At 31.3% G+C, this 16,966-nt stretch overlaps 1 protein-coding gene across 1 annotated transcript in view; it reads right to left on the bottom strand.

Annotated features, from left to right (window-relative positions):
* The window catches only part of ORC2_1 (Origin recognition complex subunit 2), an 87,661-nt gene extending 79,341 nt beyond the window's left edge, over positions 1 to 8,320 (bottom strand). The window contains exon 1 of the mRNA XM_051208165.1: positions 7,608 to 8,320. The gene's annotated coding sequence lies outside the window, so the exon portion shown is untranslated. The remainder of the gene's footprint in view (positions 1 to 7,607) is intronic.
* Between the last annotated feature and the right edge of the window lie 8,646 nt (positions 8,321 to 16,966).

The following is a 16,966-nucleotide window of genomic DNA, read 5'->3' as shown; positions in this document are numbered from 1 at the left end:
CTTATTGGCATATGTGCATACTGTGCGTATGCCTCGATATTGCCCTAATTTACAAGGCTATCAGGACTCAGTAGCTAAGTGGATAACGCGATGGCGTTTGAAGCGAACGGTACTGAGTTCAAGTCCCAGAGTGAACATCAACTCTGAGATTCAGGTACACCCAGCTGCAGAGTCCCAAACAGGACGAAACGCGCGTCCTGGATTCCACTGCTACCCACTATCCATCCTTACAATACTGGATAGTTTAATTGTACTTCGACTGTCCAGTTCAAAGAAGACAAACATTATTAGAATCCTCATTTTGATCTATAAATATTTTCCATTATATAAAAAAAAATCATTTTATGTTTTGGAGAACAAATTGGTGACGTAATTCGATCAATGTTCATTTTTATGTCCCAAACGTTTCTTTTCCACGCATCTTACCAGTATTATTATTATTACACTTGCTAACCCTTTTGCGAAATCTATTCAGCATCCACCCCTATCTACTACTAGTTTCTTGATTCGTATTATTACGTAATCTTCTATTTGTAACTACATTATTCTCTCCCTCTCTCTCACTCCATGTTGATCATATTTATTCAGATCATTATTTATCTCACAATTTCATTTCACTTATTAACCGATTCAAGTTAACAATTTTACATTAGTCAGTTCTAACATCAACGATTTGATTTGATTTAATATGACAAACAACAATCCTTAATTCACATGGTACAAATTCAAATGTACTCTGCCTTAAATCTGGCCAATTTTATGGATTCTTAAAAAGAATATTCTTCGTTTATATAATTATATTTTGCATATAATAGGGATATTACAGCGATGAAAAATATAATGGTTTAACAGAACCATTATACCCATGTAGTATGACGTCCAGTCGCGGTTGACTATGATCATCACTACAGGAAGACTACGAGCCAGTTAACCGATAAGATACCCCGTAAACCAAATATCAGAAGGCATATGATGGCTGTAGTCGAGATGTATTTGTTGGCGATCTCGTGGTATCGAAAGAATACCGAGATCGTGCCCAAGGATTACAAGTGTGGTTACTGAGTGTAACCGAATTCGTGCAAGGTCACAATCAACGGAAGAACATATGTATTTTGGTACAGTTGAACAAACAAGTACGGTAAAACAATCCGTGGTACAATTGTTTATAATAATAATTGTTTCCATTACACCAATGGCGTTCTCTTGATAAAAGTAGGTCACTACACCCATCTATTTTTAATTTGATTCAAATCAATACTGGATGGTTGAACTGTACTTAGATTGTCCAGTTCAAAGAAGATAGCCTCTTTAGAATCCTCATCTATCAATATGGTTATGAACATTTTCTTTTTAATTAATTCGTAAATTTATTTTTTTCAAAAAAAGACATTTATTGGTGTAAAAAACTTGATGAGTCTGCATACTGTATTATGTATGAGCTTGGAAACAAAATTAAAAACCGTAGTAACATAAGACAGAATACAAAATATCAATGAGTTAGGAATTTAGCAAATGGTTTTCAATTTTGTGGATTAGTTGAAGTTTAGACATTAAAGCCATTGGATGTCAGTTCACTCGACTGTAGGACTCTTCATTTGTGCGCATTCACGATCTCGCCACGTGAAATTTGAACACAGGACTTATCAGCGGAGTTCAACCGGGTTTGTTGTGAGATAGTAACTCACTGAAGACAATAGTGGATGTGTCGCTCAAATTCGTGAATTGGTTGAAGTTAAACATTACCACCTTTGGATGCAGGCCAGCTCAGTGGTCTAATGGTTAAGTGCTCGCGCACAACACTGATAAGTCCTGAGTTCGAATCCCACGAGGCGGGATCATGATTACGCATTACTGAGGAGTCCCACAATAGGACGAAACGGTCATCAAGTGCTTCTAGGTTTTCCATGATGGTCTAACTTCAATTAACCCATGATCTCAACTATTGAGAACTATAGATTTTTACTCAATGTTTCATAATGTGTTTTTGTTAAATATTATTGTTTCAAATAGAAATTTGTAAAGATTATAATTTGTACAGCATAGATTTCCAATAGTTTACAACTTAAGATGTTGTCTCACGTTTAACTTTGGATAATATATTATCCTCAGGAAGCGGTATATACAATTTCATAAATTGACTAAAGAAATATCAATTAAAATTTGGTGAGACTATAATATATGGATGATCTAGAGAATGTTCGCCTACAAACTAGGACTAAATGAGTTCCATAAATCAGTGTCAGTATTCACACTTGATGTTTAGGGTTAGGAACTAGACGTAGGGACTTCATCACGAACTGACATCAGTTAAAATACCAAAACTCGATTTAGACAAATGAATGAATGAATGAATTTCGTGCTAAAATCCAAAAACCCTACTATCCTAAATCTGATTGGTTTATCTATAAATTTTAGTCTTGCCCATAAATCTAGTAAAATAAACTTGGAGATTATGATACCCAACGGTATTATTATTGCTATGGTTATTTATAATTTACTCAATTACTGATATGATGTAATAAAATCATAGTATTTATCTTTTTTTACGAATATGGAAAATTATTATTCTATAAATCATATGAATATCATTAGTAACGCTGAAGGGAAGAATAATATCGCAAAATAGTGATAAAGCTTACTATATATATCATAAAAGCCCTGAGATTCCATCATGACATTAAACTGCTCTTCATATCCTAGGATAAAATTAATATTTTGACATTTGGGATTTATTGTAAAATCATCCAAAATAGACCATTATTCAAAATATGCTAAACACTTATTAATATCAAAGTAGTTATATAAGAAAATAACCATCATAATTAAAGTAAGATTATCCATATACTTAAATGGCTTGAATAATCTTATGGTTAGAGTTTTGTTTAGCGAGTTAGTCTTCTACAGGATGGTGTCGCTAACTCTATGCCTAACCCTCCTTCTTTAATCAGGGGCTTGAGACTGCCAGTATCCTCAGTGGGGCTCCATATACGTTGTAGAATACTGGTCGGTGGCCTATACTCCATTAGAAGTAACAGGCGTAAGTAAATAAGTCAAGAAGTAATCCACATATTTAACAAAAGTTTATTTTTATTTCATCAATTTATTATAATAATATTGATTAAAGTTATATAAAATGTTTTCTTTGACCTGACGAAATACAATTGCTCAATAATGTTTCTAAATTCATATTAGCGGTATTTACAATACATTTTACTAATCTAACAGTAACAACTGACTACTTATTTTCCTTCTTTGTTTTCTTTAAATGGAACATATATGTATACGCATTTGGGTTTTAATTTTGCGGTAATGAGGAATGTACTTCTAAATATACAACAGCTGTTATTGTAAATGAAAATTAAGATTATTATTATTACTATTAATAATAATAATAAGTGTTTACTATATACTTTTATTATAGAAGAGTAGGTAATTAAGAATGAATTTGAAGAGAATAAGGTAATTGATTATGAAAGTTGGTAGTTGGGATAAAGACAATATTACAAATAAGAATAGATAATACATTTTGTTTTACAAATATAATGTCCAGAAACCGAATCATATATACACAACAAATGACATAACTAAGATATATGTGTGTTTGCGTACGACATACGTAGGAAATTAGTCTCTTCAATATGATATTATTGCATGTATTGAAACGTTTAACATTGGACAATTTTTTAAATCTGTCCACCGTGTGTACATATATGATTGACATTGAATACTTGAATAGTTAGGATACTTTACTTAAATAAACATAAACTGAAAAAAATTTAAGGTGAATAAATAATTTTATGTCAGGGAAGTATTTTGTTGTATCATTTAAGAGGTAATTAGATTATTAACAGTTGTCTACGCAAAATACTTCGGATCCGTTGGCCGGATACTATTAGCAACAACCTACTGTAGGAGAGAACAAACCAGATTCCAGTGGAGGAAGAAATTAGGAAGAAGCGCTGGAAGTGGATAGGACACACATTGAGGAAAGCACCCATCTGTGTCACAAGGCAAGCCCTCACATGGAATCCTCAATGCCAAAGAAAAAGAGGAAGACCAAGGAACACATTACGCCGAGAAATGGAGATAGACATGAGAAGAATGAACAAGAATTGGATGGAACTAGAAAAGAAGTCCAAGGACAGAGTGGGTTGGAGAATGCTGATCGGCGGCCTATGCTCCATTCGGAGTAACAGGTGTAAGTAAGTGAGTAAGATTATTTTATCTAATATGAATGTGTGAAAAACGATAATTTGCTTAAACCAAAGCAAAATTGTAACACTTAAGATTGGGACTAAATCATATTTTCAGTGTTACTACATTTAGTAAAAGTTACACCAAGTTTATCGATTTAAAATTTAGTAAATTTAAATGTACAATAATCACCATATTAGGTATGTTTGTGTTTATTATATATTCATTTGAGAATATATAAAGTTTTCTTAATCTTGACAGAGTGTATCTTACAAGTAAGTAATGTGATGTAATAAAATAATATGAGTGTAATTCATTCAGTTTTAGAACTATGCATTAATTCATAGTACTATTCATGTTTATCTTTGTATTTGATCCTCAGGTCAGTATTATGTTCGTAAATCTGGCGGGATCTCAAAGCGGGAAAAAGCATTTAGTTACCTAGTGACCCACTGTTTTAATAGTTCTTCAACAGATGGCGTTGTGAGCGAGAACACTAGTGAGGACAACCGAATGTATGTGAATGCAAAATTACAGAATCACTTGGTAAAATCTCAGGATCATAAAATAAATACTTCATTTGCAAAATGTCAATCAATCGTCTCAGACTTGATTGTTCCTTGATTTCCACACCAATCATTCTCTGTTCTCATTCTGTTTTCTTCTGTCTTTTTAACCTTCTGACACCAGGTATTTCATTTTCAATTATTGATACATACTACTTATATCTTTCGACATCAGTAAGATACACCACAATACCAGTTCTTGGTGGGATAAACTTTCAAAATTTATATATTGTCTCAATATTTTGCTGAACCTATCAAGCATAACACTAGCAATGTATGTGAGAAGTAGTGACCAGTGGAGTTCAGTCAGTTCTGTTGTGAGATAGTAACTCATTGAAGACAATGTTGGATATGTCGATCAATTTCATGGATTAGTTGACATCAGACGTTAAAACCGTTGTTTGGCGGCCAGCTCTAGTGGTCTAGTGGTTAAGCGTTCGCGCGCGAGAGTGATAGGTCCTCGGCTCGATTCCCTCGAGGCGGGGTCATGGCTGTTCACCGCTGAGGAATCCCACAGTAGAACGAAACGGCCATCCAGTGCTTCGAGGATTTCTATGGTGATCTAGCTTTAATTGATTCATGATTTCGACTATTGAAATTATTACAATCTCCACAAAACCCATTCTGATACTAAAATATGTAACTTAAATATACTTATAATCACCTATAACTGTTTCAAATGAAAATGTCTGAATCGAACTTATTCGTTAATTATTATTTTGCAGGTGATACTTTGTAATCTTAGGTACAAAACGATTTTTCGGACAACTCAAGAGCAATCGAAAGACAAAATGCAGTTACTGTGGAGATTATATAGATATACATATTGGTGGTTCCATAGATTTTAAATTTGAATTTCTATCGTAATTTCGAAGTATTTCAAAGGTTCATTAATCGTTTATGATTGAATTTTATCAGAACTAGTTTCAAGATGCATCATTTTATAAATGAAATACACAATGGATCGGAATAAGCAAGTGTTTTACAACAACATTACGTGATCTAAGAAAAAAATGAAGAAAAGCCACTGATGAAATCATGTTTATTCACAAATATGAAAAACTGATCACTTTCTTATATTTTCAGTAAACATTTACTAATCCTATCAATTGAAACTTGTTTACTGAATTGACCTTTAAATAAGTATCATGATGAAGATTTGAATTGATAATTTCGAATTATTTGTGTTTTGAGTAGATTGTTATAAATAAGAATAGAAGATTTGTAGATATTCCAGTGAGTAGAAACATAACATTTTCTGATGTTTCATCACTCAGTGTAAGTCACTTCCTCAGAGAATAAGTAAAAAATCAAATCAAAATTAATTAGAGTTGGTTATTTACTCTCTGAAGAAGTGACTTAAACTGAGTTACGAAACGTCAGAAAATCGAATTTCTCTACTCATTGAAATATCTACAAATATATTAATTTATTTATAATTTTAAAAATTATTACAATTGTTTGTAAGTCAACATTTTTTAAGTTCATAGTGAAATAAATTAAGCCTCAGACTTTGTATTTGTATACATGGACAAGATATTCAGAAGATTTTCACTACTTTACTGGTGATGCGTAATAAGTAGGCTACACCACTATGAAAAATTTGGAACCACTGGACAGACGTTTCGTCTTATTGTGGGACTCCTCAGAAGTGCACATCCATGATTTCGCCCGCGAGATTCGAACCCAGGATCTATCGATCTCACGCGCGAACGCTTAACCGCTAGACCACTGAGTCGGCCTACATCTAATGATGTTAATGTTTGACTTCAACTAATCCACAAAATTGAGAGACACATCCACCATTGTCATCAGTGAGTTACTACCTCACAATAGACCAGGTTGAACTCCACTGATCACTGCTTCTTATTTACAAAACTATTGTAATTAGTTAAACTTTTTATAATTAGTTACATTTATATAATTGAGTTAAAACAATCTATTATCTTTATGTTTTGTAAAAGAAGCTTTATATCTCGACAATAAGTGAACAGCTAATTTTTGTGTTTTGGCACCAATTGCATTTTATATGGATTATCTATTTTTTAGTAATAAAAAGTTTCTTTCTTTACCCAATCTTTGCATTAAGAAGTATGAAGTTAAATTTGATTTTGTCGAAGTTATTATTACTACTGCCGGAGGAATAGTTACTATATTGTTAAATATATATTACATTCAATAAGAAACATTAGTTTACAAAGGTTAATCATCTCTTTGAAGGTTAATAATAGTATCATTTGTATAGGGTTTATTTATTAATGGGATATTAGCTAGGGAAAAATTGAAAACCAAATGATGGTGAACAATCATTTCGTCCTGGATAGAATCTTCAAATAACTACTTGTGTTATACTTTAAAGAAAACCATCTTCAATGTAAATGAGGACCAGGAGAACACTAATTCAAATAATGATTTCAAAATTTTTACTTATCTCAGATTTTTTTGTACTAATATGTAACCATATGTAATGCGGATAATGACTTTTAATATAAGCTGATTGCAGTCAATGCAAACATTTTGTATCTTGATTCACTTTCAAGACTAAGTAATTTCCACAACTAACATCTTTAAATTACTAATAAATAAAACAATTGAATGATAATTAATTTTATAATTGAATTCATGAGTTGATATAAACTAAACCACCAATGAAAAACCTGCAAGTACTGGATGGTTATTTTGTCCTAGTATGAGACTTCATATCACTACGCATCTACGATCCCATTCGCATGATCTAAATCCAGGGCTTTCAATCCTGTACGCGAACACTTAACCTCTAAACTACTGAACCGACATTAAATTAGTTTCATTACAAAATATTAAATAAATTAAACATTATTAGTTTACCTTGTATAAAGAATCATGAATTCCAATAGATCATTAATCCGTTTGCTTTGTTTATGAATTTAAAAGTTTATTAACATAAAATCCATTCATAGTCCATGAATAATAACAATAGTAACATGTAAGACTATGTTGTATATAATGTAATTTGTATGCAATGTACTACTACTACTAATAATAATAATAGTTTAGATAGTAAATAGGTCGTTTATTATGTTCCATTCAAATATTCAATTCATATAAGATTTTATTCCATTCATCTCATAGTGATTAACTCAGAAATCTTGGAATGGCTGATAACAAATTTGTTGTTGTTGTTGTGTGTATGTGTGTACGTGTGCGTGTGCGTGTGTGTGTGCGCGCACTAAAATATTACTAATTTAAACAAAACTCATTCAATAAGTTAACCAATTTGATACGGTTTTCTTTTTTTTCCTAATTTTTGTGTTACTATTCAACTGTCTTGAATTACAGTAACAATATTGAATAGGGGTAAAAATGTAAAATGAATAATGATGATAATAATAAGAAGAAGAAGAAGTACAATATAGAAGAAGATTTCAGACAGGCAGAAATAGGACACAATCTCAATAATAAATGTTAATATTTCTAAATCATTTAATAGTTTTCAGTTTGGCTTTTGTCTTGTTGTTGTTGTTGGTTCAAACAAGTAAATTTGGTAGATTGAAACAGTAATGCCTTTTAGTATAGACTAATGGTAATATTACTTTGTTTAGGACTATATATATATATATATTCCTGTAATATTATTTGTCTAATATCTACACCCTACTGTGTTGTTACTGTCTTTTATTCTAAACTATTTACACAAATCATATGAGAAAGAAAATATACAATTTAGAAAAATTAACCAATAAGAGATAAGTAATTTGAAAATGGCGTTTATTTGAAATCATAATGGTATTTGGTAAATATCATAGAAGAAAGTTTATAAGAAGAAATAAAACAAGACAAAACAAAGGAATGACATTTTAAGATCAGATGTACATTAGAAACAACATTAAATGACATCAAGAAACAGTAGATAAACGTTTTATAATTTTTCTTACTTGTCTGGTAAATATGACTTGATAGAAATTTCCTTGTATCTTCCTATTGTTGTTTAAAACTGAAATTGATCAGTCTCTTATTGGTATATGTACATCTTATGCAGATTGTCTTGATATTGCCTTATGTCACAAGCTTTATCATATTTTCAAATTAAACTGTTATTATTTAAAAATATATTTATGTTACTTCTCATGATTTAAGTCAGAATAATATTTTTAACGAGTTGATTAAAGCGAGATCACTATAAAAAACCTGGAATCACTAGATGGCCGTTTCGTCCTAGTATGGGATTCCTCAGAAATGTATATCTACGATCCTGCTCTCTTCACTTGAACTCAGATCCTTCGGTTTTCGCGGGTGAACTATAAGATTTTTAAACATTAAGTAATAAACATAAAAACAGATGATGAAGTCATATTGTAGTGAACAAGAACACGAGTGGGGACAATCGAATGTATTTGACACGAAATTACAAAGTATCTCACTAAAATCTGTGAACAATATAGTTAGTTTGCAAAATATCAATTCATAGTCTCTAACTTTACTGTTCCTTTTGCAAATATCAGTCTATTGTCTCAGATTCCATGGTCCATTCATTTTCATACCAATTGCCCTCCGTTTTCGCTCTTTCCTTATCGATGTTTTGCTAAAATACATTCTATGCCTAACCACCGTTATATACTACTCATGTGGATATAAGTAGCCCGCACCACATTATTAATATGAAAAGTCTGTTTTGAATTAACCTACTCATAATTACTAAACATAATAATAACATCTAGTTAATTATCGGTCAAAATAACCACTAAATAATCACCCCTTTATAAGTTAGCAAACAGAACAACAGATGTCACTTATTAAATTGTTCAACGATTCTTCGATATTTATTTTCACAAAGTAAATTACAGAGATAAATTTTGTTAGTTTATAGACTCAGATGAATTAATTTTATTCGAAGTTCTTTGTAAAACTACGGATTAATTAACTGGATATCAGTCAGTCCTTTGAAATGAATTATTTGAACAATATACTTCAGCAATTTAAATATTGACCTTCTAACTTACTGTGTGAAATAAACAATGTGATGCTTTACATCGTCAGTGTGGAGCTAATGGATTAATTTGAAATTGCTTTAATCCATCTCAATATTATATGCGTCCACCTTCAGCTGCAATACAGTCTCTACAACAAGTACCTAATAAATCATCGGAATATGTGCGTGTAAAAAGCTTTACCTCAGAAGCAATTAGTTGCAAACCTTGCAATTCCAATCAAGCTGAAAATTTAATACCTTACTTTATCAATATTTCAACAAATACAGATCCTTTTCTTTCTTTCTTCATACTTTACTTCCTTTACAACCATCTGTTTCACCTTCCATCTTCCCTTTGAATCTACTACCCCCAACTATTTTATTTCTGTTTCTACGATCATCCTGATTACATTTAATCTCGGTTTCAACATTTTGTCTTATCATCATGAGCAATCCATTCCCAATGATAATTTCCCTATCTATCTTTTGATGAATACTGTAGCCATTAACAACCAAACGAGTATTAAACTTTTCTTTTTTTTCAAAAAAATTTTTAATACCTTTATTTAACCTCACTCTCATCATGTCTAACAAAAGTTTATTATCAGTATTATTATCATCCTGTAAGATAAGTATATATACGTGTGCGATTGTACAGTTTTGAAAATGAATTCGCCGAAAAGGGAACTCTTCACTGAACTAATCTTTCTTATTTAATGTCTTAATGAGTGAATTCCGTTTACTAACAAAAAAACTTTTAACTGTGTACTTGTTTTACCAGATCTTTTCCTTATATGTTTAATGATGAAAACACTACCATATTTGCGACTTACAAATACATCAGCGTTAGAATAATCTTTTCCTATTCTGTACTGCTTTAGAATAAGTAGACATGGGCGAAATATTTTACAGAAATATGAACATTTAGTCCAATATCGGTGGCTATCGATCTCTTTTATGATATTTTAGAGAGGACAGATAATAAAATGCTCTAAGCAGCTAATCTAAGATTGACACTTTCTAGTAAAACAGAGACGTTTACACAAATAAAAGGAAAGTAATCTGAGTTTATCTCTTCAGTTTGCATCTATAAATCCGGCGCTTTCTACAGAAATAGATATATTGCGCACACTATTAGGCAATTTAACAGAAGAATGAGGGAAAGTTTATTAAGTCAGTCAAACGAAAAAAATATGCAGCTACATCTTGCTACATCAGGTTGACAATGATCATATAGTAGATAAAATAAAGTCATTATGAATGATCTATCATATAACTTTGTTGGTCCCCAATGGGGTTCAATCCAGTCTCTTATATGTGACAGAGGCTATGCGGATTCGAACTCTTAACCTTAGTTTAAATGGGCAGAGGAAATTTATGATACTCTAGTCTCTTCCTTGAACCCGATACCACTTAAAGAACGGTTAAACTAACTTTTAACATCCCGTATTTCTTTGTCTTTCATCACCTCCTTCTGCTTATATTCCTTACTCTTTAATTATCTGCACAATTTTGATAACGCAATTTCGATATCCTTTTATGATCGTTATTAATTCAAAGCCTTTTTATCCAAGTTTGACCTATTCTTCCTCTAATGAAACGTTAACTAATAATTTCATTATTTCACATTTTGTTATTTTCGTCACTGTTAGTACATCTATCTTCTTGCAATCCATTTGTACTATTTACGTATTTTATGTAGTAATGCTTTATGATAGTCTAATAGAAAACAATCTAATTCATTTATATATTATGTTTATGATCAGAATGTTAAAGAAGTAGGTATCATCATATTGATTAATAATTTGACTGGAAAGCAGATTTCAATGCGCTACAAAAACTTTCAATCTCTTCACTCTTGAATATTTTGTCAGTAAATACTAAAGCTGAGGAGTCTCACAGTAGGACGAAACGGTCACCCAGTGATTCCAGGTTTTCCATGGTGGTCTAGCTTCATTTGACTCACGATCTCAGCTATTAAAAAATACTGAATTCCCCTAAATGGTGACACACGAAAAATTATTCACATCAAAAGTAAGATACATTTACTCCAACGGCAAATTGTTAATAAAAATACAGGAGCAGGAAAATTAAAGATGTCACTAGATTACTTTAGTTATTTAGAGAATAAGTAAAAAATTAACCATTGCATCATTGAATGTGTTTTTGATTATAAAGATTCAATGAATCAGTGGATGTACATGCTTGGCGATTCGAGTGAAATATGCTGGATTAGGCTCACAAATATGAAAATTGACATACAGCTGAATAGTAAATAATCAGTCATTCAGTTTGCTCTAATGTAGGACCTGGTACATATATGCATCAGTCCAAGTTGCTATACCTCGTTAGCACAACAAGAGGAATACCAAATCCATAAAAATAGTTACTTCAATGGTGGAAATATATAAAACAAACATTGCATTGTACATAGTACAGGAAGGAAGAAATAGTTCGCAGAATAAAAGATATGAAGCGATTTTAATCTCATAGTTTAAGGGAAGATAGTGAGTGTATAAAGCTACGACATTGTGATCGATTCTGAGCCACGTCACTCAAAGTCTCTGGCAATTGGTTACGATAGTCACGCGGACAACAACCAAAATGTTTGCATTTACCAACAGGCCTAAGACTAGAAGTTGGGGACTTCATGCATTGATGCCATGTTTTGGTTTATCCGCCTCTCACTTTCTTTCAACCATCCCCAACACTTGTCAGCACTGTGCGTCGTGGTAATCGGTGTTCATGTATACGTAACACATGGCTCAACCATCTCAGTTGATGAAGATTCACAATTTCATCAACTGATTAACCATCACTTTTACTTACCTGGTGATCCCAAAAGATACGAGCAATATTTTTAAAGCATCTGTGATCAAATACTAGTATCTTTTACTCTTAATGGCCAAATTTCGAAACCGTAAATTAGAACAGAACAAACTGCCGTGCATTATACTCATCCTTTAATTTCATAGACATATATCTCGCCTTCGCTATAATTGACGTAAGTTGGCAAAAGCCAAACAATCTTTTCGAATCCGTGATGAAATTTCGTCAATCACCAACTCATTAGAACTGATCAAACTTCCAAGATAAGTGAAGTTGAATCTTAGATCCCATTGTTATCCATAATCTATCAGTTATAAGTACACTCATTTATGTTTCTAAAAAGAAAAAAACAACAACTTCATTTCTTCTACACAACATAATATTTAGTACACTAATAATGATAATAATAGTTTATTTAGTTAACAATTTAATATGAACATTCTTTTTCTTGTTTCAAAACCTTCTCCTTATTTATTTCATTGAATCTATATGGATATGTTCATAAACATTTCACCTTAATTAATTATTTGATAGAGAAAAATAAATAAACAAGAAGTAATTTAATTATAAATTCACCATGTGAACAAAATGCCCAGCCACCAACCTCCTTGTTTTTTAAATAATTGAACATCACGTAGATTCATACTTAGGTCAATTGAATTTATGATTATTAAAATTGGAATGAAAGTAACGATAATAATAATCGAGAAGAAGAAGAAGAAGAAGGGGAAGGAGAAGAAGGAGAAGGAGAAGAAGAAGAAGAAGAAGAAGAAGGAGAAGGAGGAGAAGAAGAAGACGAAGAGGAGGAGGAAATGATCGAAATTGATCGAAAAGAGAAAAAAAACTTGTTTTTATGGACTAATTGTTTTGTATTGAATATAAATCTCATTAAGTAAAGTTTTATTTATTGACTATTTGAAGGTCATTGATAATAGAAGTTCGTTGTGTAATTTCGTCATTGCTTATGTATAGATTTATTTTATAAACCTAATAGTTAGTTGTTGAATACATTTTTTAAGATTAAAAGTTAAACGTTAGCATGATAAGGCGTGCTGAGAGCAATATAAATTGAGAAAGTAATTAGTAGTATAGTCATACTATCGTTGGTTAAGCCTAACTCTTTATTTAGTCATCTTTTTTAGAAATAGGAGTGTCGGTGGCATTGAATCATATTGGCTAATGTTTAAGATTTACCTTTAAATTTGCAAGTGTGACATTCTTTAAGGAGATCTAGGGTTTATGATCTCGATCCAATTTGTGATGCATAATGAATACTGGTGATATTAATCGAAGTAAGAATAAGATATACGCTGAAAAGTCCTTGTTTCCTAATGATTTCATCAGATATTGATGAAAACCGTCTTTGATCAATTTATGACAGTATAGTTATTTTGGTGGAGTTTTGTATAGTTAATTTTGAGGTGAGTATTTACATAAGAACAAACATACGATTCTAACTGATGAATTTTACTGGAGAAAATGAGATACAAAACGCGTTCTCTGCAGTAAAATAACTCAGAGATTTTCATTAATAATAGATGAAACCTAATCTCCGATTCACCCAATTATGAACGTCTTGATTTACATTTTATAAGATGGAGATCGGTTTGGTTGATTTGTGTTGATTGATCCATTGTAAGTCATTACATACAGTCACATCATGTAAATATAGAATTATCAATCGAAATTTCTGATACATTAAGAACTCTTTTAATGTAGCTTTGAAGGCTTTACCAAAGTATCAGGTGTTGGAACAACACACTAATATATTTCTTCATTAAACTTTGTTTTTCAAACAAGATCTTATCATACTGATTTAACTAAGTAGGAAGTGGTATTGAAAACCAATAACACCTAATAAAATTCACAATCAACTATGCATTGACTAAAGTTAGTGATTGAATTCTAACACAATCACTCTACAATATGTTGTTCAGTGTATTGTGATGTGACCAATGCTTGATTGTGTATATGATCTAATGTTCCATATTAGTTTTCAGTCACTTTACTGCTTATACCGATTCATAGAAGAGATATTTCCAAAAAGTGAATGAATGCATTTTAACAAAGGAAATTTCCTTTTGGATGAGATCATTTCCTTAGACTGTACTATGATAGCTATCAGTAATTTCACATGTGGTTTTCTATATTAAGATTGAAGAGCTTAACAATATCAAACAAAATTATGAAAGCTAATCGAAGCTTCTCTTAAAGTATAATAATTAATTCATTATTAATAATTACTATTATTATAATTGTTATTCAGTTGAATTTGTGAGTCAATGGAAGCTAGGCTACCATAGAAAACCTAAAAGCACTAAACTGCCGTTCCGTCCTATTGTGGGAGTCCTCAGCAGTGCGCATCCACAATCCCGCCTTGCGAGATTCAAACCCAAGATCTATCAGTCTCGCACGTGAACGCTTAAACTCTATACCATTGAGCTGGCATCCAACGGTATTGGTGTCTAACTTCAACTAATCCACGAAGTTGCACCACCGTTCACCATTGTCATCAGTGAGTTACCATGTCATAACAGACCATGTTGAACTTCACTGGTCACTGCTTCTCACTAGAACTTCAGGAAATACCTCTTGAAGCCAGTCACTAGTGAGCATATGCTGAATAACATCAAAGATGGTTTTTATGGATATTATAATAATTGTAATAGTTGAATTTATGAGTCAATTGAATGTAAATCACCATGGAATACCTGATAGCACTGGACAGCTGTTTCATCCTAGTATAAGATTCTTCAACAGTTTGTATCCATGATAAATAATGCATAAAATTAAAGTCTTACATCATTTGACAACATCTTCATTCTTTCTTAATAACTCAATTGATTTTGTTTATTGATTTTAAAAAAGAAAAACAGGTTTTACATCATCTATCAGTTTCAATTCCTTTCAAGAATCATCTATTTCTATATTAAAATGCTAATCCTTTTAATTGTAATATATATTAAGCAATTATATTTCTCTCATCATCATATCATAATCTAAGGGAGTAGACTATGGTAAACAATATTAGACTAATGTTCACTATTCACATATTATTGTTTCTATCTTTTATTATTATTTAATAATAGAATTTTATCAGATATTAGCTGATAGCTTATTTCAATCTATAATTGACCTATATTAACTTATCATTATTGAATATTGAAGAATAACCTGATTAATTGAGAGCTTAAATGTTTGTTTTTTTTTAAAAATAAATAAGACATTTCATTTATGAGTAAATTACTCCTCCTCCTCCTACTACTACTACCACTACCACCACAACTACCACTACTAATACCAATACTACTACTACTAATACTAATATACTACTAATAATACTAATACTACTAATAATAATCATATTAGTCACACAAACAATCTCTTGACTACCAAATATGAATTCAATTAAAATGGTAACATATATACATATACATATATATTCAAAGAATCTTAAATTATAGGCATGAGATTAGTGACCCAAAAAAAGATTAATGCTTCGACATAAAACCTGAGTATTCAATTAAGTGCGTGACTAAATCTATAAGACAATATTATTATTATTAATAGTATATATAAGTAGTATTAATAAACCTGATGAAAAAATTTTTTACCCATAATTTTTTTGTTTGTTTTATTTTAAAAAGCTACATAGCATGTGATAAAATTGATAATCGTTTTCTTTTTAGGTTTCTTTCTTTATGTTCCTCGCCCATTGATTCTTAGACAAGACAATGAAAAAGTGATAAAGATAATTTTTTAGTAGTTAGAAATCATGTGTGATGACACCCAATAAGTTTAGTTATTTTATAAATAAGGTGTGTATGAAATATTGGAGGGAATTATGTTAATTATTTTGGTAAACATTCTCTATTTCTCTTACTTTATCTGTGATGTTTTAAAATAGGGTAATTGTTGGTTCTAATTGTTGAAATAGCTGATGCATTTTTGCATAAGTTTGTTGTTTATACTAGACTTGTGGTGAGTGTTCAATTAAGTAAGTATATTGGGAATTGAAAGTGATTGAAGTACAGCAAAGAAAAACTATGAACTTCATCTTACTTACCTACTCACTTACTTACGTGTGTTATCCCTCCTCGAAGAGCATAGGTCAACCACCAGAACTCTTCATCCAACCCTGTTCCAAACAATACTTTCCAGTTCTTTCCACTTACTATTTATTCTTTTTGGTGTTTGCTTTCAATTTTTGATACACTGTGTTCTTCGGCCTTCTTCTTTTCTGTTTCCCTTCATAATTCCAAATTAGCGCATGCCTTGTGATGAAGTTTGATGGTTTTTGAAATGTGTGTTCTACACACTTCTAATGGCTTTTGTTAATCTTCTCTTCAGTTGGAAGTTGGTTTGTTTTCTCCCAGAGTAGGCTGTTGCAGATGGTGTCCGGTCAATGGACCTTCACTATCTTACGTAT

Source organism: Schistosoma haematobium, chromosome 4, assembly GCF_000699445.3.
Source record: "Schistosoma haematobium chromosome 4, whole genome shotgun sequence".
NCBI classification, from domain to species: Eukaryota; Metazoa; Platyhelminthes; class Trematoda; order Strigeidida; family Schistosomatidae; genus Schistosoma; species Schistosoma haematobium.
This window is presented reverse-complemented; position numbering and strand designations above follow the sequence as displayed.